Consider the following 24209-nt stretch of genomic DNA (forward strand, 5'->3'; position numbering starts at 1 on the left):
GTGGTCAAACACTGGAACAGATTGTACAGAGAGGTTTTGGAGTCTCCATCCTTGGAGACACTCAAAACCCAACGGGACACAGTCCTGGGAAACCCACTGTAGCTGACCCTGTTGAGTAGGTAGGATCAGAGTAGGTGATCTCAAGAGGTCCCTTCCAACCTACAATTCTGTGACCTTGTGAAGCAGTGCAGTCCTCCAGAGCTTTGCTCCTGACCCACTCTTGGGTGGATTCCCTTTCTCCAATTGCAGCAACTGGTTCTCAGAAGGATACAGGAGCATAACCATATAGACAAGCCCATTCCAGAAACATTGAATCACTGTACACATGCATGCACACCAAAACCCAACATGGTTCTCCCACTTAATTCAGAGAGAAATCAGACCAGCACACATGCTCTCGGCTGAACCGCGTGCTGTGAGTGGGGTGGCACACGGCCACCCCCCTGGCCTGTCAGCCCCTCGGAGCCAGCGCCCCGGGCCCTGCTTGGCGACAGCAGCACCCCTGCCCAGGATGGAACAAAGGCTGGGCTGTGGCAGCTGCACACGGCTGGCGCTGGACTGCCAGGTACTGTCAGCATGTGTCAGCCTGCAGAAACAAAAGTTTCTTTAAGGGAGAGAAGGGGTGCTTGGCCAGCCCTGCAGCACCACTATTCCTCTGTTGCTGCAGCACCCTTCCTTTGGCCCAACTATGTTTTTTTCTACTGGCAGAACAGTGTCTCACACGAGACATGCTGCTGGGACAGCCAGAAGGGTGATACTTTCTTTGGCTCCCCTGCCATGATGGTTCTGTGCTGACATCAGGTGACTGCCCAAGATACAGCAGGACCCTTTTCAGAGTAGTTTACTGGGAGGAGCAGGGCTCAAGGTCCTACTTCAATCATCAGTGTTGTTTCCCCTTTGTATCTCTGAAAAGACAGATCAGTAATTGCTGCCACTCAGGGACTTGCTGATCTGGCTTGGACTCGACATCCAGAGGAACATTCCTAAGGCAGGAATGCATGCAGCAAACCTGTAAAAATCAATTACTGCAGCTCTTTTTGGAAATGAACTGACCTAGGATTTCACCAGGAACAGGAACCTTGATGCCAAACTGATGAGAGGTTCTCCTACAGCTGGCCAATATGTGAACCAGGAGTTTAGAATTCACTGTCCTACCGATAAAAGAGGGGAAGAAAATAGGAAAGAATACCAACATTCTTTTAAAAGAATAGGAAAAGAAAAACTTTATTTTAGGTAAAATTTTGCTTAACTTGTTTTATAGTAGTTTTCTTAGACACTCAAAACAAATCGGAAAAGGAAACATCAGCTGAAAGCAAGCCTATAACTAGGATGGGCTTCTAGAACAAACGGTATCTCTTGGGTCTGGAAATAATTTTACAAACAGTATCTCACTAGTCAGATGAGAACTCAGCAGGAAGAGGAAACTGTGCCTCGGCTGCTCAGAGACAGCACCACGGTAGAACAAGGCCAGTAAGAGGCAAAAGGAAGAGAACAGGCCAGGAAGACAGCATATTTGTGCTGGGCCACAACACTGGCAGAAAAGTCTGACAAAGCAGACTGTGGAGTATGGCCCACAGGCTTTTTCTCCTGAACTCCTTTCAGACCTACAGCCAAGTGGCTGCAGGCTTTGCAGCTAAGGGAATGCCAGTCATTCCAAAGCCTCTTTGAATCCAAATGCTCATCAGTCTGAGGAGCCTTTTGCTGGCAGCTCCCTCTGTACAGGCCTGCACAAGATTTAAACACATTGACCGGTATCCTTCTTCTTACTAACAAAAATTACTTGCAACAGAAATGAGTAACAGTGTGACTTACATTGCAGGCAGTGATTGAAAGCACACTGTTTGGGTCATAGCCATGGTCCTTACTAGAGCCCTAGCATGGTGAAATGCATGCCTGGAAATCTCACTGCAAATAGGGAAAACCTTTAAATACATTTACAGTATGAGGACTATCCTTCTCAGGCTCATGAAAATTGCTGTCTTCAACTTGCCCGGCACAAACACCTGAGCACAGGTCGAGGACCACAGATCTCCAGGTGCATTCTGAACATGGATCCCCATCCCTGCTCAGCCCTCTCAAACCATGCTCACCTGCTGCATACATTAAACAAAATCTCCTCTCCCCCAGTATTTCTGGGAATAAATTTAATTAACACTGAAATCCCCCTTTCACATGAATCTTCACTTTGTGTGCTACGGCACACTCTAATTACTGCAGTAACCACAATGCCTGTGCACTTCCAGAGAATGTTTCTATCTATTATATCCCCACCAAGGCAGAAATGCCCTAGTCTTTGCTATCTGTTTCTTAAAAGGAGAGTTTCTCTAGAGTTTCTCATCCCACTGTCACTAAATCTTGAAACTCTTCTAGTTCTGCTACGGCCCTTATGATAAGTAAGAGTGCAAGTATCAAAACAAGAAGGAACACAAAAAAATCACAGGGTGGAATTATTGTATTTTCTGTATTATTCCCTATCTTATTTTTTTTATGCATCATAGCGTAACCTGACATTAACTTTGCATCAAATAAAGATTTTCAGTTAGGGGTATACAGTGACATCCAAATTTCATCCTGCCATAATGCAATTAACTGAGCTCTTACAAGGAGTTTGGAAGGTTTAACTTTTCCAGTGTACTTGATCTTGCATTTTTTGACAATAAATTTAATGTGACATCATGATGACTGTACAGTTTAGTTGCATAAGTTCCTCACAGTCATTTCTAGATATAAGTAACTGAATCATCTGTAAATTGATCCACCCCCGTGTTCATTCCAAACCCTTTTCTGGTCATTGCTGTATTGATCAACTTTATATTTAGTAGGAAATCATGAAGCCCTTGCACTTCTTGTTCTTGTACCCCTTCATGTTGCACAAACCTGGCCATATATTTGTTTTCTGTCTCTTAACTAGTTTTTGACTCATGGTATTAGTTGCTTTTTACCTGCACAAACTGCTTGCGGTATATGATATGTAAAGATTTTCTATATAAATGCCTCGTTCATGACTTCACTGAAAGTTCAGAGAGGGGTATTCTCCTCCTCTACATAGATCAGAATACTTACTATTGTGCAGAAGCAATGCCACTTTCATCTTGAAGGACCACAGATAGCAAGCATAAAGCTCTTTTTCTATAGGGCAGTCGCCTCCTGAATGGAAGTCAGCAGGAACTGTCCAGGGAAGCATTATACATTAATGTCCCAGAAGTGATGAACAACAGCTTTTCTAGGCAATAGCAGAGGAACTTCTAAAGCTAATACTAAGGAGCATTTCAGAATTTGCAGGCTGCATTTGAGGATCATGACTGATGAGGGAGAAAAGTTTTTTGTTTGTTTTAAGAGTATGTATAGCTTATGTGGCCCATTGGATGTAGACTTTATTTCGTTTTGTTGGAGGAAAGCAAGTGATGAGCAAAGCCATATAGATTTTGGTGTGAATTACCCATCCACAGCTGTCTACGTATGCAAACAGACATACTGTGAGAGAATGAAGGACCTGACACTGTTTTTAGTGATCAGCAGTGAAGCAAAAAGGACTATGCAGGAAGATCAGTCTAGGCTAAAACAAAGGACAGTGCTCTCGGGTCACTATGTGACAAGCAGAATGTCAAATACAGAGATGATCCCAGAAGCAGACAGATGGCCCTGGAGGCAGAAAAGTTGCTCTTGCTGCCAACAGAGATCCTTGTATGTAATGTGCAATGCCACTCTAATTGAAAGCACCTATAAAAAACTGTAGCTGAATAATAATTTCTGGGCTGATCTGAAGGGCTAACAAGTATAGCTGCAAGGGCTGCTGCCTGTCATTTGCTGTAATCTTTCAGAACACCAAATCTCAGAGGTCTTATTATTCTGTTGATGAGAACTGGAGAAACTACAGCTACAACTCACTGGCCTGAAATAAGAGACCAACTGTCAGGCCAGTGTACCCAGGTTCTCATCTTTGTAAAATACAATCACCTAGGCCAGAGCACTACAGAGGCATCTTTCAAGGGAGCCTGTGCTAAAGTTAGCCATGATGTTCTGACTGGTACACCAAACCTTAACAAACAAAATGCACATAAGGACCACAAAAATGATTAAAGGACACAGGCACCTCTCTGATGAGAGAAGGGCTGAGAGAGCTGGGACTGTTTAGCCTGGAAAAGTATCTGATGGGAACATGCAAAGTCTGCACTACAGAGCTAGCAGGACCTCGGCATACAGAGAATGCAGGCTGTTCATCTGACCACATAGAAACCAACTCTCCCCCATCCAGGGAATATTATTTATTCCTCTTTACCTCCCTTGTCTTCCTCACAAACACTCCAACACTGTAATGAGTGCAGCAAGCTACAGCTCCTTGGAAGAGAGACAGATTACTGAGCAGGATCCCGCTTCTTATCCCCTCTGTGCAAAAACATCTTCCTACCTCCTACTGCAATACAGACCCACCATACCAACAAGACCAAGGAAGCCCCGCATTGTTTAGCAGCGAGGGAGAAGAGCGAGTGCACTCTTGTTGGAAGCAATGTCCTAAAACCACCACCTGCAGGGCACGCAGCTGCTGAAGCTGTTTCCTCCAGCATGCAGATTGAGCAGCATACAGCTCGTAGGACCAGCTCTGGCTGGAGGAGATTTTGAAGCTCTGCCAGCTAGTCAGATGGGCTCAGGGATTAAAAAATAAACACAAAGATTGCTTTGGCAGCCAGTACACAAGCCAGCAACTGCAAAATCACAGCTCAGCACCTCCTTACCTACCGACTGGCTGTGCATCTCTGTACCTGGGCGTCCTTGCTGTATTGCAGGAATAACATCCCTGACCTGCTGTAACAGCTGAGGGGGCTATATCAACCCTTGACACATGCTTTGGTGCTTTCATAGTTGTGAGCGGAAGCATGGGCAACCTGTGGGCAACCACAGCACTGGCAGTATGAACTGAAATGTGAGCAGCAATAGGAAAGTTTGCACACACCCATCCTGCTGCCTGTGAGCCCAACACATCCAAGAGGAGCATCCCCAACAAATGTAAAAAGAAATCCCTTTTCAGATGGATTGGCTGAAGAGATTCTGAACAGCATGTGGACATTTGTAGTGGGATCTAGAAAGGAAAGATTTGGGGAAAATTCTATTTTAAAGAAAACTGACAGTTCATTTTTTTGGCAGAGGGAGGCAGCTGCTGTAAGTAGAGCATCTGTGCAACAATGCCTGGCCCTACACAACCAGCAGTAACTGCCACTGCCACAAACGTGGCATGGAGAGCAAATGGCTATATCTCATTTTGGTTTGACCTTTAGAGGACAAACAGGAGCAAAGAAAGTGCTAGCATCAGCCTGGATGAGCAAAATAGTCCGCTTCCACTTCTGGGAACTTAGCCACGTAGGAGGCAGCCACCTTCATGTTTGGAGTTACATCCCACATCCAAACTGAATCACCCAAGCACAAGGAAAGGAGCTTGGCCAGTTCCTCAGATTCTGAAGAGAGAAGATGACCCACAGTCTCAATTAGTTTCCACAGACTGTAAATTAGATTCCAAAGCTGATGTAGTGCTCATATTGGCTACAATATTAAAACAATCATTTTACTAATGAACTGTTCTTAAAAAACTTTTAATTTCAAAGCAAAATATTCAGTTTTTTAGATTGCAACAGAATATATTTGCCAGAATTAAATATCATTTAAAGTCATTGATAAAAGCAGATAAAGATTTTTTTCTTAAACTTGCACTGATTCGTCAGTTATTTTTACTTTTCTTTCTCTCCCTTAAAAGTTTTCAGAAAATTATTTGCAGGATACTCTTACTTATGCACATAAAATCCCAGACTCCCAGTTATTTTTTCAAACAAAAATGGCTGTATTGGGTTCAGCGTATGCTTTGACTGAGAAGATACGATAGGGCACTAAACTTTGCCAATTTAAACCTCTTTGTTTTTGCTTGCCATGAGACTTTGCTCTTCAGGCTGTCGGAGTTACCTTTTTATTCCTCTTGACTGCTCAAAACACCCTCCAATCCATCATTGTCCATGCCCACAATCAAGGTGTTGCCTACATCCCAATCCTGATTTGCCACGGAGAAGTATTAAGGAATCTGGAAGCACATGGAGCCTTGTATCCAGCAGTACTGTAGAAGGCAAAGAACCCAAATGAAGATGCCACTGGTCTGCTCTTGGCTGACTCCCTCGGGAGATGAATGAACCTCTGTTTGGTTCCATGTCTGCCAGAGACAGACCAGAGCTGCTCTTGGTCCCTCCAGCTGAAGTTAGCCTCTTTTGTATACGTAGTTGAAACACTCGCTAGCACAGAGATGTGAACAGATCATGACACATCTGTGTCCCAAATGCCAGACTGTACAGTGAGTGTCTTTTCTCCCTCACCCAACAGCTCTAAGGAATAATTATTCAATTATGCAAGCCACAGCTATTTCAGCAGGGGACACAAAGCGCACACTGGTACTGGCAGCGCCCTGTGGTTAGGGAGACCTCTTTGCTTTGGTGCAATCCTAAATCTGTGCATTTCTTCCAGCTCAGGAATTCAAGCAGGATCTCTAACATGCCAGTGGACCCACTTGTTTGCGTTTACCAGAACAAGGGGATGTTTCCCACTCTACTGCTCATTTTCCTTAAAAGGTAGTATTGTGTCAGATGACATGAGATTTTCATGCAGTGTAAGTGCAGAAAAACCAGGTGAAGACTAAAGCTGGAGCTTGTTGTAAACTGCTCAGTAAAGACTAGGAGATATTTTTAGTGCTAGGTGGGAGGCTGCAGTGCAAAGCAGTGCCCAATCATTGGATTCAGGTGCCTAAAGAAAGGTAGAGATCCCAGCAGTTCTGGGTATGTCCAACTCTTTGTTTTTTTTCCAGAGGTGAGTGGAGCAAAGGGTGCTATCAACTCAATGGGTTGGACCACATCTGAAAGGGGCTGTCCCAGAGTCTTCTCCCCCAGCTTCTATTCACAACATAGAACCATAGAATGGCCTGGGTTGAAAAGGACGTTAAAGATCATCTAGTTTCAACCCCCTTGCTCTGGGCAGGGTTGCCAACCACTAGAGCAGGCTGCCCGGAGTCGCATCAAGCCTGGCCTTGAATGCCTCCAGGATGGGGCATCCACAACCTCCCTGGGCAACCCATTCCAGTGCCTCACCACGCTCTGAGTGAAAAACTTTCCCCTAATTTCCAATCTAAATCTCCCCTGTCTTAGTTTAAAACTATTCCCCCTTGTCCTATCACTATCAGCACATGTAAACAGTGACAGGTACAGTAATTACTTATTATATAAAAATATTATGAGAAAAGTGCTGTAGTTTTAGCTTTCTAGCATGATTCAGCAGCTGAGAATAAGAAGGAATTGGCATCAGACTGCTCTGTGGTCCACCAGCAAGTGGTTTCCCTCTCATATTCTGAAACTTTCTACAATAAAGATTTATTTCACATAACTTCCTATTTTTAGGTCTTCAAACACTCTGCAGAAATAGGTAAATATTTATTTATCAGTGGATTAAATCTAAAGATCTATCTCAGAGATTTTCTCTAGTGATGTTCTCTTAGCTAGAGAAAAATCACTATTAGCAAAGGGAAAATATATTTTTAGCAGGACTATGAAAATCAGTTGATCATCAGGAGACAAGAAGCTGAAGCTCCTCACTGAAGGCTTTCAAGGTGTGATTAGACAGGATGTTGGATAATCTCATCTAGTTTCTCTTTTCCCAAAAAAAGTTGGTCCTGATGATCTTTCCAGGTTCCTTCCAATGTGAGCCGTTCTATGATTTTTAATGTTAGGATACCAAGCCATATAACCAGAATCATGGCACTACTGAACTAGAGTCCTATGAACGTGCAACAGGAGATGCTTCATCTGAAGGAACTGAATAAACAATTACAAAGGACAGGAAAACACAACGCAGCGTGCAGCAAGTGTGAAGATAAGCTGAATATCTTCATGGAGCAAAGCATGCCGTAGGGACTGCAGACCTGAAAGTACACCCACATTGGCTTCAGTCAGTTAGCATGGATAACAGCTGTGGAAGTTTCCTGGTATTGGTTTTAGCTTTGGGTAACATCCCAGCCATGGACTGATGGGAATTTTATGTACATATGGCATATCTACCATTATTACTTATATTCTTGTTAGACTGGAGCTGGGCGGAGGGTAGAAGAGCATCCACTCAGGAATACAACACCACGTGCACTAAAGCCTATTAGAGTTCAAGGGCTTCATGATGCGAGGCGCTGACACAGAGAAGAGGGGGAGGCATTGCACCCCACCCTGAAAGGCCTGAGGTGCCGGAAGGAATGTTCAGGTTTCCTTTTGTGGACCTTGCTAGAGATGTTTAATAACTCACCTTACTGTACTGCTACTGCTTGTCAGGAGATTCATTCATGCTTTTAGGATAAGAACAGACTGTGCAGAATGCCTGACAACTTTCTGGGGAAATACGATGAAGGTAAGCCAGCACCTGAACAAGAGGAGGTGATTTTTTTTTATTTTATTTTTATAAGGTATGGGAGGTGCTGGGTACTTGCTACACCCTCCTATCATTTTCCTCTGTATTCCTTATCTTGCCTCTAATATTTTCATGCCATCTACAGCTCCTCTCCCAGACAACTTCTATTTCTATACCATGCCAGCCATAGCAACCATCTCATTGCTTTTCAATTGCACATACTGTCTCACTTTTATACTAAAGAACAATTTGATAACTCAGCCATTTTAGAACCACTAATTGAAGAAACAGATGTTCACTTTGGAAACAGCTGTATCTATTTTCAGAAGTTACTGTTCCTAACAGTTTGTTAAATGTCCCTGAACTGGAAGTTACACCACAGCTGAGCTACGTTAATGGGTAAGATGAGCACTTCTGTATAGTTTGCCAGGTGCAGAATCAGTCAGGAGAGATTTTGTTCCTTTCAGCTGACTCAAACTCCCATTGAGAAACTTCTCTCCTTCTTGGAGTTGTTTGCTGATTGAAGCTCCCCTCATTTCTTTCGCTGTGAAATAGTGTAAGGCATTCCCATGAATCAAGAACACAACTCCGCATTCGGGCATTATCTTCAGCTGTGAGGAGCTGGAGATGTAGATTCTTAAATGTCTCCAGCTAAATCCACAAAAGGAAACCTAAGAACACCTTAAAACACCCTCTTATCTGTTGTCCTCACTCCACCAACCCTTGACAGACTAATGATGTTCCCTTTGGAAAACAGATCAATTTTTCTTGTTTTCCTTGTCAGTAGAATTTCAGCTGTGATTTGCCACCAGTCCCTGAAAAGAGGCTCCCATAAAACTCTTTGGCATTGAGGCAGATGCATCATTCCAGATACCAGTGCTAAAGACTCCTGTAAGTAGCAGAGCTAGGCAGCTTCCAATTTCTTAATTTTAATAAGAATATGAGTAACAGGCTACATGTTCTTACAAACAGAACATAGCATATCTTCGCTATGTCCTTCTCCTAGTTTTGAAGTATTTGACTGATACTGGTCTGACTTGGAGGTGTAACTCATGATCTGCCCTGTTTCTCCACGATTTTTGTTTATTTTTTGGACAACTGATCAATATGAAATGTTAACTGCTGATCTTGTGTAAGCAAGTTGCCTGAGGCAGGGGGAATTTAGTCATATCAGGGAGAGGACAACTGTCACAAATAAGGACACAAATCATTCTGAGATTTCCTCTTGTTGGCCCACCCAGATGCCAAGTTTCTAGCAAGTCTTCTCTTTGCCCCTGACTTCTAGCATCTGTTTAGACTCCTCAAACATCCTTCCTATGCCCTAAGGTTAATAGTCGCATTCTAAGTAGCTTTTCTTCTCTCTCACCTGCTTGTTTTGAAGATGACATGCTGAATGTGATCTCTATTCAACACATGTTTATGAAACCAGCTGTGGACTGTGTGTGACAGCAGTGGTAAAGCACAGAAGGGCTGTATTCTGTCAGTGTTTGAGGAAGAAGCAGCTGTCCTCTGCCAACATTTTTCCTTGCTGTATTTTGACTGCGCTCTTGGATCTAGTTGCCACTTCATAAATTCTCTACATGGTCTGCATTCCTGGGATTTGATTTACAGCATGGAGTATGGTGACAATGAAAGAGATACAGGAAGTTATTTAAAGGTGCAGAGCTTCCAGGCCACCTGTGCATTCTGCCAGCAAATAAAAGGCTTGTCTGGTCAACAATGAGAAGAGAAGTATTTAAGAGAAGCCAGGGAGGCTTGTGTAAGAGTAGAGACATCTTCTGTCAATACTGGTGACAGATCAACTCAGCCACTGCTTCTCACCAGTCTGCCTTGCACTGAGTTCACTCAGTGAAGTTGCACTTCATAACCTGAGCCCCTACTTCTTAACACCATGCAGTTAGCCAGGTCTCTCTTAGTTCACAGATCACACAGTGCAATCAGGGACTGAACTTACCAACTTGGGAGAATAAACAGGACTAGAACAGGCTTCTAAGATCATGAATACTTTTGTCTCAGAGCCTCTCACTTGTTTGGCTCCCTCAGTCAGAGTCATGCAGGCACAGACCCCTTCCACAGTCCCATGCATTCCACTTCCTCCGCCTTTGCTTTTGAACATGGACCAGCAGCAGGAAAGAAAACCCCTAACAATAAAAACACTCATGCAAATCTGGCTGTCGGGAACTGGGCCAAAACACAAACTGCACTCATATTTACCAGCCTGCAAGCTGGTTCTTCGAAAAGATGCCACGTACTTGTTTGAAGCAATTTACTTCTTATATGACCTGGGCAATGTTCTCTGTTATGTCCAAGTACTGCGGTCCACCCCTTTCACACCATTTAGGCTTTTCAGAACATAAATCTAGCCAACAAGAAGTCACTGGTTTCTTGCCCATTTTACCTCTAAGATAGATATTAGTAACATGAGTGTCTGATGACAGGCCGACACTCCTCAGACAACATTCAAAATGGAGATAAGGGCCTTTTCCTCCCATACTTCTCAGATATTTAAGAATTTGGCAGGGGCACTTAACAGAGGATGGCATGGGTGAGATGGCTATATCCCAGTGAAATCCCTGGCTAGCTACAGGAAGTGGAAAAGCAATTTAGGCAAGGTTTCGTAACAGAATCTCTTAACTTGAAAGTTAGTAGAGGAAAGAGATGATCTAGACTTGCCAGTTATGCTTCCAGGCTTCTTTTTTTTTTTTTAAATCTGTTTCTTCCTATAGCATATTGTGAAAAACAGAACCAAGTTTTTACAGCTTTAATCTTTTCACTGGAAAGAACCAGAAGGACTTTTCTCAAGACTAACAAAATACCTGAAAAACAGAGCTAGAAAATGTCAGCCCACCTAAGCAGTGGTACCGTGCAACTTTTGGACAAGCCTCCTGGTGAGGGTTAAGGCTATAGCTTGTGCTGTTTATGTCCTGCCATCTGGTATTTCTGTTTTCTTACCATGTCCAGTTCCCCTGAGACAGGAATGGACTCTCCTTCCCAAGGTTAAAAGAGCTAAAAGACTTTCAGGTCAGGTACTCTATGAACATATTCAGTAACAACCATTTATTAAACCACTGCTGCCTGAGGCATTTAGCTGAATCCCAGGAGATAAAGGAGAACTGGCTCAGACATCACACAGGAAGGGTCTGGCAGTCTTGCTGTGCCTGAGCTCTGTGATTTGTTTTTACCTTTGCTTCACACTAAAGAAATGGAGGGAAAATGCCCCAGACACTGACCAGTGACTATAGTTCAGTTCTCCTCCTCTTGCACCTTACTCTCCAGGGTCTCAAAAGTCAGTAAAAATTCACAAAAAGATTTCTTGTATTGCAGAATGCCAAAGCCACCAAGAACCTTATATACCTGGTCTACCGAGAACCCAGGACACTGAGGTAGGTCCTAGCAAATTGCAAGAGATTTTGGTGCTTCACAAGAAGGCCCATGAAAGATAATAATACATACAAAGAGACACAAGTTCAGTAGGTCATACTGATAACAGACGTGCATGTTAAAGCCTACCCCATCTGTGACTTACACTCCTCCTTTCATTTGAGATTCTCAAATTTCATCCTCCTAAAGGAACTATCCAAACCTTTACTTTTGAAGCTAAGAAAGGGCTTTCTCGTTTATTTTAAAACATAGATATTTGCATGATGATGTCTTTTGGAACGTAGAAGGGAAACCAAATTGCACTTCCCATAAAAATAGTCCAACTCGGTTATTATTCTATCCATTTGAAAGATTGACTCAGCAAGACTTAGAGGCCTGTCTCAGGAGAACTAAGAACCTGCTGGCCAAGGACACCAATGCTCAAGTTCATCTGTGAATAAAGCCTAGGAAGGCTCCCTGAAGCACCGGATACACAATTAAGTTGTTCCATTAGCCAAGCAATTAATGACTATTTTCATGTGTCCACACTGCACTGTCCCACTGTAATAATCCTCGCTACCCTCCATGTTCCTTGCAATATCCTCAGGTCTTCTTATGAGTCATAACTACCAACTAGTCAAGGGGCAGCACACTCAGAGATAGAAGTGCACTGTCTGACCAGCTGGTGCGTAAGTGCTGACTGCCCAGATGGCCGGCCAAACAGATTATGTACTGTCCCAGTGAAGGCACTAAGTTGGATCACTTTCCTCTACTGCCCCACAGTTTTCATTAAACCTGTAGAAACTTGTTACCTTTAATGCTTTAGCAAAGGGGAAAATGTTTGTTCTAGGCAAAGAAAAACGTGTATTTGTAAGAGGAGTCCAAAGAATTCATCCAAGCTGCTCTAATTCACACAATTCAATCAAGCAGTTCAAAGGGGATGAAAAAAGAACAAACACCAACCAAGTTAGAACTGAAGTAGCTCAATACCTTCTCTAGTCTTTCCTCTCAACAGCAGCAAGACTTGTGTCTGCAGAATGATACGGACCTGTAACTAATTCAGGATTTTTGAGGGGAAAGAAAAACAAATCCTCTTTTTTCACCGCAGTAAATCTTCCCCTGAATAATTTCTAAGCTTTCATATACACGTAACTTATTCTCTTCCCTCCCATACACAGAGACTATCCATCAGCCCAGTAACTATACTACCTCCCTTCCTTCCCCTTGCAGCAGTTTTGCTTCACAAACACTTCACAGGCTGGAAGGTACACCCTTCATTTTGAGCTAGTTATTACTGTGAAGTCCTTGTATATTAACCAGTCTTGTCCTCTTTGTCCTCCAGTAGCATTCGATGGCCTGCAGGTCTCTCTCCTTCCCATCCATCGATTACTAACAAAAGCCTGTGATAATGCACATAGCACATTTGGCTGTGCTAGCCCAGAGGACAGCAGTAGCACCCACTGGGATCTCAGACACCTATCACAAAGACATACTGTTGGATCCTTACTTGGTTCTCAGTTTCTTATTCTTTTAAGAGATGCAGCCATCCCAGGAGTTACCTAGGATGGTCTGTGAATGAAGACAGACAGAAGAACGCAAGACCATGTCCCATAGAAGCTCATGCTGTAGTATCCCTCTTCCACCCCTACTCTGGTGCCCAGCCACCCTCCTTTGAATGAGACACGCTGCATTTCTTGTCTACTTACACACGGCTTCCTTACTTTCATCAAGGAGAGCCTGTGCTGGCTATTGCTGACTGTATTCCTCTGCTCAAGTCCATCGTCTGTTTACCTCCATATCTGCTGAGGTCATGACTAAGGTATACTGACAACACAGACGTGGAAGAATGGCAAAGACAACATGAAAGACATTCCTCTCATGGATTATTTTGCCAGGAAAGAAACTACTGCAAATCTACACATCCCTCTGTCCACAAAATGGGAGCAGGGTGGAAGATCTGAGAGCCTGGCCTTGTCAGATCAAGGGAAAGGAGGGGAGAGAAAAAGAGTTTCTGGCCTGTATACAACCACTACTTGCTGGAGGAAGTGTAAGGGCAGACATGCAATCTGGATGCAACCAAGCAGTACAGAGCTGTCAAGGAGACAGGGAGGATACTGACCTTATGCAGTCAAAGGTCCCCTGCCCCATCAGAAGAAAAAGGAATCCCTGTCATTCTGGAAGAGTGCCCAGCCTGCAGGGCTTTTCGCAGTGGAACCAGAGATACTTGGAATAGAAACGCCTCGTCTCTGAGATCAGAGAGTTTAAACTGGAGCTTGTTTTTTCTGCAGTCATAAGCCAGCAGGCACCAGCTGCAGAATTTGCCGCAGTGTGTGTGTGCGCGTTTCTGCGTGTGCGAGTGTGCAGCAGCCACGCTCCTCCCCTCCAAGCCCGCTGTGCGATAAATATGTCCAGCTCCCTCCTTTTTCTCCTTCCTACATCACTGTGAGCCCCAGCCCGATCGCTCACAGCCCCCAGCCACAGTGGCCCCTCTCTTTTCTATTAAAAAAGCTTTTGTTGGCATCAGTACTGACTTTTAATTGCTCCCTCCTCAGTCAAAGAGGTTTGCTTCTCTTTCTTCCTCACAGCCAAAACAGCAGTTTCCGATAGATATTCACAGTCATGTAGCGTGATATGTGCAACATGCTAAACCCTGCTCCAGCTCTGGACACTGTAGATAAAAAGCCCTATTTTGAAATGCTTCAACACATTTTAGCACTAGCATAGATGATTTAACACTTTTAACAAGTTGTTTACTACAGACAATACTAAAGGAGGACAAAGATATCCAAAAAAACAGATCCTTGTGTGTCCATGGACTGCAAAGGTGTCATCATACTGCGCCACCGGTAATGCACCTTCTCCCCTCCTCAAAAAGGGACAAGCTGGCCCCATACACCACTGTGCTACATGGGGAAGCACAGCAGGGTAAGGGATGACAAAGGACTGCTACTAGGAAAAAGAAAGCACTTTGCCATTTTCACTTCTAAAGCACAAAATGCCTCCTTGTAGCCTACTATTACAAAATTCAACTCCAAATCCAGCCACATCTCTTCTCCTCCTCCGCTGCCCTAGAAAAGCTGCATCACTTGCATTTTGCAAGAACCTTCCCTTTTTCCTCCCCCACTAACTGGAAGAGTTGGGATGCTTTTTGGCCTCCTGTAGTGGAAAAATGTAGCGTTGAGCAGCTCAAAGCCATACTTCAGCTACTCCGAGACTACTCGTGCGTGGGCGTGCAGCATTGAAGGAAAGAGAAGTAGCAGGAGGGTCCCTGTACCTCTCTTTCATCTAAGCAGCAGCACGACAGTCCACCTTATCAGCCCTCCCCGCTCCTGCCAGGCGTTAGTCTCATTCCAGCATCAGCACTGAGCTGGACGGTGGTACAGGCATTAACGCTGCCTTTCCCCGAGCCTTGCCAAAAGGGAGCGCCCGCGAGATGCCCTGTGCCGCCGCCTCCCCTCTCCCGAGCGCTCCATCTTCAGGCACGACCACGCCAGGATCGGTCATAACGCTGCGGCGCTGGCTCCGTGAGCTCCTGGCAGGCAGACTGTCTTCTCCACAGTCTCCTCCAGATTCACCGTACATCCTTCTCTGAGCCTGAGCTAATGACACAAGTGCAGTAAACAGCTGAGCAGCTAGGGAATTCAGTCTGTCCCAATACCCAGGACAGGAGCAGCCGAAAGGGGCGAGGTCTTCACAAAGATCATAAAAGATCAGCGCTATCTGCAGCCCCCTCGCCCCCTTGTCGCTACCCCGTCCCCCTCGACCACCGGCCAGTCGCCCCCCCGCTCCAATAAGACTCCAAGGAAGGCCAAACGCGGCCGCTGCAGCCTGCGCCGCAAAGCCCTCAGCCGCTCCCCCGCGACGGCAGCGCGGACCCGGCCCCTCGGTCCGGCAGAGGACGGCCGGGGAGCCGGGGCCGGGCGCGGTCCGCGGGCTGGGTACCTGCATTTCCAGCACCGCGCCCCTCCTCCCCCCCGAACCCATCCTCCCCCGACCGACGAGCCTTCTGCACGGCAGCGGACGGCGTCAGCCCCAGAACAAAGCCGCGCCGCCCGCCTCAGCGCCGCGCCGCCCTGGCCCCGCGAGGGGCTCGCCGTCCCGACGGCGGGTCCTGACGGCGGCCGCCGCCCGGCCCAGGCCTGGGGCTGCCGGGCCGGGCGAGCACCGCGCACGTACCATCGTGTCCCGGGACGCGCGGCCCGCGGAGCGGCGGCCGTGGCGGGGCGCGGGGCGAGCCCGGGATGCGCGGCGCAGGCCCGCGGCGGCAGCTGCTGTGTCAGGGCGAGCCGAGGGCGGAGCCGCCCGGCCCCCGCCGCGCCCGCGGCCCCGCGCGGGGCTGCCTTAACCCCCTGCGCGCTGCCTGCCGCTGCAGCGCCGCCATCGGGGCCGGCCGCGGCGCGGGCCGGGCGCTCGTGGGCACGGGCACTCCGGGTACGTGACAGGGGCCGAGCTCCCGCAAACGACCGGGTTCCCGCGTTGCCAGAACGCTTTTTCCCCCGCGACCTCCAGTCAGGCTACTCCTCAGAGCAGTGCCCCTGAGCAGCGGCACTCCCCACTTCATCTGAGGGGGGCTTTGCACCAGGTTAGCCCTAAACTGAGCAGGAAAGGTCTGGTACAGCATCAGCAGCTCGGCAGTGGTGCCTGGCTAGCGGCAGAATTTGAGTGAGCAACGCCAGCTGGCCAGCAAGGCCAGCAACCTGAGCTCTGGAGATTATTTCCAGCATGGTTTTCAGAAAATGATTTAAGCATTTCACCAAGAACTTTGCAACTCATTTCTTAACCAATATCAGAGTGCCTGATTTGTTAGACTTCCAAGGCAGGGGAAACATGCTTCTAAGCCCAGCAGAGCAGGAACGAGGGCCTACTAGCCCGGTATTTGGAACACTCCATGCATGGCATGTAATTACTCCATAATATGTTAATTGCCAATAGTAACCTTTTATCCATAGCAAGCACTGAAAACCACTACCAGTGTCCTGCTTGCCTTACACAAAGTCCCAGCTTACAGAGTTAACTAGGAAAGCTGAAGACATCCTGCCTGTCCTACAGCAAGTGTCCCTCTCAGTGACCTTCTGAGGGCTGTCAGAGGCAATGGAATGCTCAGGAATAAAAATATCACCAAAGTTCGATGCATTTTAATAATAAGTTACAACCTTACTTTCCCTAGCTTTCAGATGATGCTGATCAGTGGCTAATATCTGTGAACTTCAGGAAACATAACACAGGGGAATCAAACATCTGAGGCTTTTTTTTTAAAATATATATATATATATATGTTTTAAATAGGGACTCAAAGGGACAAACTTCAGCTGTACATTAAAAAAAAAGTTCCATGCAATGGGAGCTGCTGATTTGCTCTGTTACACCTGCCACATCCCAGTCTGCTACTTGACAGTTCCAACACAGAGACAGTGACACTAGCTACTTGCACATGCCAGTAAGCCTCCTGTGGTGGCTAGGAACGCCCGTGGCAAGCACTAGGAGAGGACACGGCCTTCTAAGTTTTGCTTTCACCTCCAAAGTAAAAGTCACCACAAGGAGCAGTTCTGATCTGTAGCTCTGTGCCCAACTACGCAGTTGACAGTCAAATCGGGCAACTAACAGATGGTGGGGGGCACAATTACTTTCCAGTCACCAGAATCATCAGTACAGCATAACCTCCCAGCTACAGAGAAATACCAACAACTGCAATTAAGTGATTGAAGAAGTTTGCAGATGACACAAAACTGGGAGGAGCAGCCGATACTCCAGGGGGTCGTGCTGCTATCCAGAGGGAACTGGACAGACTGGAGAAAGAGGCTGACAGGATCCTCATGAAGTTCAACAAGAAATGCAACATTCTGCGTCTGGAGAAGAGCAACCCCATGCACCAATACATGCTGGGAACCACCCAGATGGAAAGCAGCTTTGCAGGAAAAGCACCTGGCAGTACTGGTGGACACCCAGCTGAACACAAGCCAGCAATGCTCTTGCCACAAAGAAAGCTAACGTACTGCAAAGGAGTGGCAGCAGGTCAAACGAGGCGATCCTTCCCCTCTGCTCAGCACTGGTGAGCCCACACCTGGAGCTGTGTGTCCATTTCCAGGCTTCCCAGAACAATATAGACAGAGCTAGTGGAAGGAGTTCAGCAAAGGGTCACTGAGATGATTAAGGGAGTGGAGCATCTGTCGCAAGGAAAGGCTGAGAGAGCTGGGACTGTTCAGCCTAGAGATGAGAAAGCTCAGGTAGGATCTCATCAGCATCTGAAGGGAGGGTGCAGAGAGGACAGAGCCCGGCTCCTCTCAGCAATGCCCAGTGCCAGGACAAGAGGCAGTGGGCACAAACTGGAACATAAGAGGTTCCATCTAAACATCAGGAAGCACTTCCTTACTGTGCAGGTGACTGAGTAGTGGTACAGGCTACCCAGAGAGGTTGTGGAGTCTCCTTCCTTGGAGATCTTCAGAAGCCAGCTGGACAGAGTCCTGGGCAACCTGCTCTGGGTGACCCTGTTTAAGCATGGGGGTTGGACCAGATGACTTCCAAAGGTCCCTTCCAAACTCAACAGGTTTGTGCAAGAGCATAAGATACAAGACAGAGTGGTATACTTGCAGGTATACCTCTTAGTTTCTGGAAGACACCAGCTTAGGAGCCCTCGCTCTCCAACAAAGGTTGTTTCCATCTTCATTTAGAAATTTCTCTATTGCGCTCTGAATCTACGTATACTTTTCAACTCTGTGGCAACTGTTTAGCAATGCATCATGTGCAAAAGGTACTTCCTTCTGCGTATTTGATTTGTAACTTCTGGCCAGTGATTTTGTGTCATACTCCCTAATTCAGGAGAGGAAAATAAAAAGAATTATTTCCCATTAACTTTCACTAGTGCATCCATACTCTCATGTCTTTAATGGTGCTTTTCCTCTGCCTTTTCTATAAAGTGAGAAGTCTACAAAGTGAGAAGTGCTAACAGGATCTTCTCTCTTTTGCCTCAATGTATTTGCCTCCATACAAATCATAAAAAAATGGGAGTCTTCCAATTGCTATTGAGAGTTTATATCAGAAATGTTTTGTTAATGTTAAATGAATGAACGGGAGACAGATGCATCTTTTGCCTCTAATTTATCCCGTCACTTTCCAGTTGGTTACATGATCATGCCCTGGCAGGCAGGGATGCGTTTTTGTCTATCACAAGTGTTTTTACAAATAAGAATTACTTATGAGTTAAGGCAGTTTTCACAAAGTACAAATCCATGGCGTGCAATCAGCTCATATATGTGCTGCTTGACTAGCAGAACATTTGTTCAAAGCCGAAGGGATTCTTAAAACAGCTACTGCCTTTACCACAAACCAGTCATTTAACTGGCCTGAAAAACCTTCTGAACAGTTCTTTGAGGCAGCCCTCCTGCCTTTATGTGATCAGATGACAATTGCAGATAGCCTCTTCTTTTCAGCTTCTAAAGAGATCAACAAATTATCATTTAGAAAAAATAAAAGCCAAACCCCTAAGAATAGCTGTCAAAGACAGAAGAAAAGGTGCACTAAGAAAGAAAGCACTTACTGAACTTCTGACTTTCTACTGAAGTCTCTTCCAGTTCCTAAAGGGAAGGCAATTTTCTGGCTTCCAGTTCCTACTTTCTAAAGCCAGAAAGACCTACAGAGCTATGATCAACAACATCATGGTTTCTTCATTCTTTCGGGAAATAAGGACATTTCACTTGTCACTTATAAGACATCACAGACATCAGGACCACAAAACATCGAGGGAAAAAAAATAAAACTAGTGCTCTTGGTATTAAGTAAGGCTTACTGATGTTCCATTCCAAGAACCACTTGAACACTGATATTTAGGGACACTATTCTGTGATGCAAGGACAGATTTATTTTAACAGAATTAGAGAAGGGATGGAGTTTCTACCACTTACACTAACAAAAACTCTCCTTCAATGAGTCAAATAATGACAGCCACCAAGTCACCAGGGTTTGAAACAAAGATCCTTTCTTTATGCTGGGAAACTGTAGTCCCTGTCCACTGGGCTTGGAAAGAGCCTAGAAACTTTCTGGGATATAAGGTGTAGTTCCCCACTGACTAGAGCATGGAATTACATAAGGACTTAAACTGTTACTGACATGAACATTTATTTCATCACCGTGTACCTCAGTCTGTATTGCACTGATAGGATTGTTCTTGATCATAAATACTTAGAAGCCACAAACTGGCTATTTCTCCAGGCCTGCACAAATAACAAAAATGACTCCTTAAGATGTTTTTTGTTATTTTCAAGTTTTAGGGTACAGCCAGGATCGCACCTCCATGCTTTTCTCTGTGATGTAGAAAAGTTTATATAAAGTGAAGGCTGAGTTTCTTGGTGAAATATCAGAACTCCGAGAACCGAAGCTAAAGCATAATACTGAATAGAGCTTACAGTAAATATTCTGACAGTGGCTCAGAATTGCCTGCTATCTTCCATAGGCTTCTTTGGCTCAAATGCACCTGATTTTCCTTCATAACCATGCACCAAGTCTTTAATGAGACTAGAGATTCTAATAAACAGCATACAGGCATCTGAATTGGTGGAACAAAGGATTACCATGGATACACCAAGCCCTAGCCATGCTTTTAATTTGAGTTCTGTTTTTATGAGTAAGGTCAGGTATTTCTTAGCACCTCTAAATGAAAAGCACACAGTTTACAGTGCAGAGAATTCTGACTTCTGTTAGTCCACATTCCAACTTCTGATATCTCATTACAGAAGACTGGCCTGGCAAAGTAATTACTAGAGAAGTAGCAGGATACCTCCACAGCATACTGTATGAAGGAGACTGCAATTGTGCAAGGATTTGTTTGCATCCATCCTGTTGGAAGATTATTTTTTGACTACCCAGTTACTAACTTTTCCACAGGCTCTCTGCTTTCAAAGAAAAAAAAAAGAAAGAAAAACTGACTACTTGTTTCAAGCTTTTGGAAAATCACTTCTACAACCCTCTTGGCTATCCTCTTTTCTCTCCAGGTACAAATGATTTTTACTCTTGTTTATGGGCTTTACCAGGATTTTTTAAAATACTTGTTTTTGCTAAATACACCTGAATCTTTCTGTGTAACTATTTTGTGTGTCTTTCCAGCTTTCTTTCTTACTTACAAATAGGAGTACCCTTCCATTCTATATGACTGCTTAAATTCTGACTAAGTATTTATTTCGTGCTCTTGTCGAGTGTCTATATTTTTAAAGTATCTATATCTGAAAAGCAGTCACACCTTGTTAGTTGTCAATGAACATTTGATCCCTTATGTATTTTATTCTTTCAACTGCTTTGCAGGTCCAGTGTTGTTAGGCATTTATGCTCACTTCTTAGAGAGTAATCTTTTCATGTTTCTGATACCTCAGGGCCTAATGAGTGATTACCTGAGCTATTGAGAAATAGTTTCTTTAGACTTTGACTTGCTGTGGTTTTTAACAAGTTTACAGGTGGATAGGCCAAATCATCTGTTACATTTGTCTGTTCATCATTTTCTTCACCAAATAGCATCCTTAATGTAGGTCCAGAGAGACTGTCAGCACCTGTTATCAACCTCTTTTCCAATTCCTACTTTAAACAAATTTGTGAAACCTGAGAGTTCTTTGGCAACACTCTGGTCTCTCTTGTCCCAGAAAATAAGGTTTTAAAAATGGTGATCCTAATTTAACTCAGCAACTCAAAAGCTTTAGGGAAAATAACAGAAGATGACCTGTCTAGAACTCTCGATGGAAAAGATAAAGAGACTTATAAAAATCAAGGCTGCAAAACTGGAGCAAACATGAGCAGTACTAAAACACCAGAAGGAACATAAAGAGGGATTGAAGCAAATACTGGGGCACAGTAGGAACCAGTGTGTAGCCTGCATTAACAAAGGATGACTTCATAGCACCCAAAAGGTGATCCTTCTTCACAGGGTGGTTGGACTACGTGATCTTCAGAGGTACCTTCCAACCTCAGCCATCCTGTGAAAAGGGTGGCTTAATGCAGTAGAGAGGAAGGAGGGACTGGGATATAATCCTAGTGATTTTATAACAAGGAGTTCAAGGAAAGACTGCTCCAAATGTTGCCAATAAGTAGCACTTGTCTACTTGAAGAAAAACTCGTGTCTTCCACACACAGTGTCCATGCTGCCTGTGCATCCTCAGCAGCCTTCATTGGCATTAGTAACAAATTAGCACCCACCAGACTTCTCCAGCCAGAGGCACAGCATGTCTTTCCACGTCTCAGCATATGTTGAGAACAACAGAAGGTATAAGCCAGGTCTAGCACTGAAAAGTAACAAAGAAATACCTAAGGCAGTGTGAGAGAAGCTGCAAGAGCCAAAATACAGTGCAAGATCCTTCCTACTGTAGGGAGCATCTTTTTCTTCCAGATATGTTTAACAGTTTCTTATCTCATTCTTTCCCTGAAAGAGCCACTTATCTCTTGTAATAGGCAACAGCTGCCCTGAGAAGGATGAGATTCCTGGGGACTTGCTGCTTTTTCAACTCTGCCTCCAAGGCTTGAACAGAAACAAAAAGGCTGCTGCTATCTTTAAGGAGAGTATCTATTAGACCAGAGGCACTGATTTACCAGATACTGTTAGTTATCCAGATAACAGATGTCATAGAGGACACCTGTAGGACAGTTCTGAAATTCACAGCGGGATCCTTAGAGGCAAACAGGCAACAAGCAGTGGGGACTGAAGATTACGCAAACTGAAGATGGGAAGCTAAGCCTGGTAGACAAAGCAAAAGAAAGGCTGGGGAGAAGGTAGAACAAGTTTTAAAATTGGCAATGGCGCAGGTAAGATTTCCAGAACAAAATACACATGGGAAAGTTTGCAATATCCCGTCATTTCTGTTATGCAACTCAGTGTAAAAAACTATTGAAGACTCTCTCAAAAAGGCAGTTTTTGTTAACCCATACCTGTCTTCCTTTACCTTTCTACTCAGTGTGATATTTAGAGTTGGAAAACATTGAGATGTAGGCATTTTCTTTAAGAAACATAAAACAGCTGTCATATGCCTGCAAAAATGCAGAACCTGTGACTTATCAGTTTTCAGATTTAAGTGCCATTGTACGGAAGCTTCTCTCACAATGAATTGCAGTTTGAAGACAAGCAAAAAAAGAAAAAACAGATACAGGATCTAGGTGCTACTACATGCAAAGATACTACAGGAAACAGCCATATACTTTGATTACAGAACAGGAACTGTTCTGTGAGGCGTATTTGAAATTTGAAGAGTAAAAATGTAGTTCCTCCAAACTAGCATTAGTAGACGGCAAGCATGGTAGGGGGCATTATGGTAAACAGCTATTTGCTCCTTGTAAGGCCTACTAGTCCAGAAAGGAAAAGATGTGAAATAAGCATATATTTTTTTTTTTAGATAGCAGAAATCAAATAGGACATCCATTTTAGGCACTGTTCCCTCCTGCTTTTATGCCCTCCTGCAGGGTGAGCACTGCAGCATGTGCTTTCTTGCAAAGATGCAGCTCAGATGAAACCCAAGACGAAAAAAGACAAATGGAAGGAAAAATCAATAACCATTTCTGAATTATTCATCTCCATGAAATATGAGTAAAAGTGCAAGTAAGTCTCATCTTTGGAACAGCTGAATTTTCTTTATAGGAGTAAAACTGTCTACTGCAGATTTTCCTGCACAAACATTAATACTCAAAGTTTCAGAAGCAAAGTTGTAGGCTTTGGTAAAATTCACACTATTCACCTACCTAAAGGCAAAGTAACTGAACAGCCATAACCAGTTTCCACGATTGCAAGCGTCAAAGTGTAGCAGACAAAATCTAGAACAGGCTTCAGTTTTATAAACTGTGAGTAGAACTGCTGAACAGAGGTCATTTGAAAGCAAAATATAACTGTGTCCTATTGTTTTGCGACTTTTTCCTGTCTTCATTTTTTATTTTTAACCACAAAAAAAATCTAGTCTCATCCAGCTTGTCTGCCCCAATAAGTTCTACAGATAAAGACCTATACCAGTAGACCTATACCAGTAGGGATAAAAAGACACTGTTTTAGATGTATTTAAAATGCATTCCACCAAACACATTTAAAGAGGACTGAGAAATAAAAATCAGTTATTTACACTACTACCTCAAGGACAGGCTGGCCTGCATTTAATATTTCTTGGCATTCTCATATTTAAAAATAAATCAAGTAAGAAAATACTCGCATCCACCGGGAAAAGTACTAAAGAAAATGAAACAATGACAATATGTTTCTTTCATTCTGTGTCCTGAACAAATAACCAATCTTTTCCCAACAACTTCATTATTAGTTTTCCTTTTCTACCAAATTTAAGTGTTAATCATCCCTCTAGTTCCATTCCAAGTGATCTTGACACCTGGAATCTTTATTTACATATGAAATAAAACAAAACTGATCCAGTGCTATGCTCTACCTTCATTTTCCATGAAGAATTCAAAGAGACTGTTTCATGATGAAC

The 24209-nt window shown here is 44.3% G+C and overlaps 1 protein-coding gene across 3 annotated transcripts in view; it reads right to left on the reverse strand.

Annotated features, from left to right (window-relative positions):
- MAP1A (microtubule associated protein 1A) overlaps positions 1-24209 on the reverse strand; it is a 58533-nt gene that overhangs the window by 21157 nt on the left and 13167 nt on the right. The window contains exon 1 of one of the 3 annotated variants that reach the window (XM_080551641.1): positions 15952-16095. The exons of 1 other annotated variant lie outside the window; for it this stretch is intronic. The gene's annotated coding sequence lies outside the window, so the exon portion shown is untranslated. Of the gene's footprint in view, positions 1-13894; positions 15481-15951; positions 16096-24209 lie in introns of those variants that run through there. One more of the 3 variants, XM_080551642.1, reaches the window with a different exon arrangement.

This window comes from Anser brachyrhynchus (assembly GCF_964034855.1).
Source record: "Anser brachyrhynchus genome assembly, chromosome: 11".
Classification (NCBI taxonomy): domain Eukaryota; kingdom Metazoa; phylum Chordata; class Aves; order Anseriformes; family Anatidae; genus Anser; species Anser brachyrhynchus.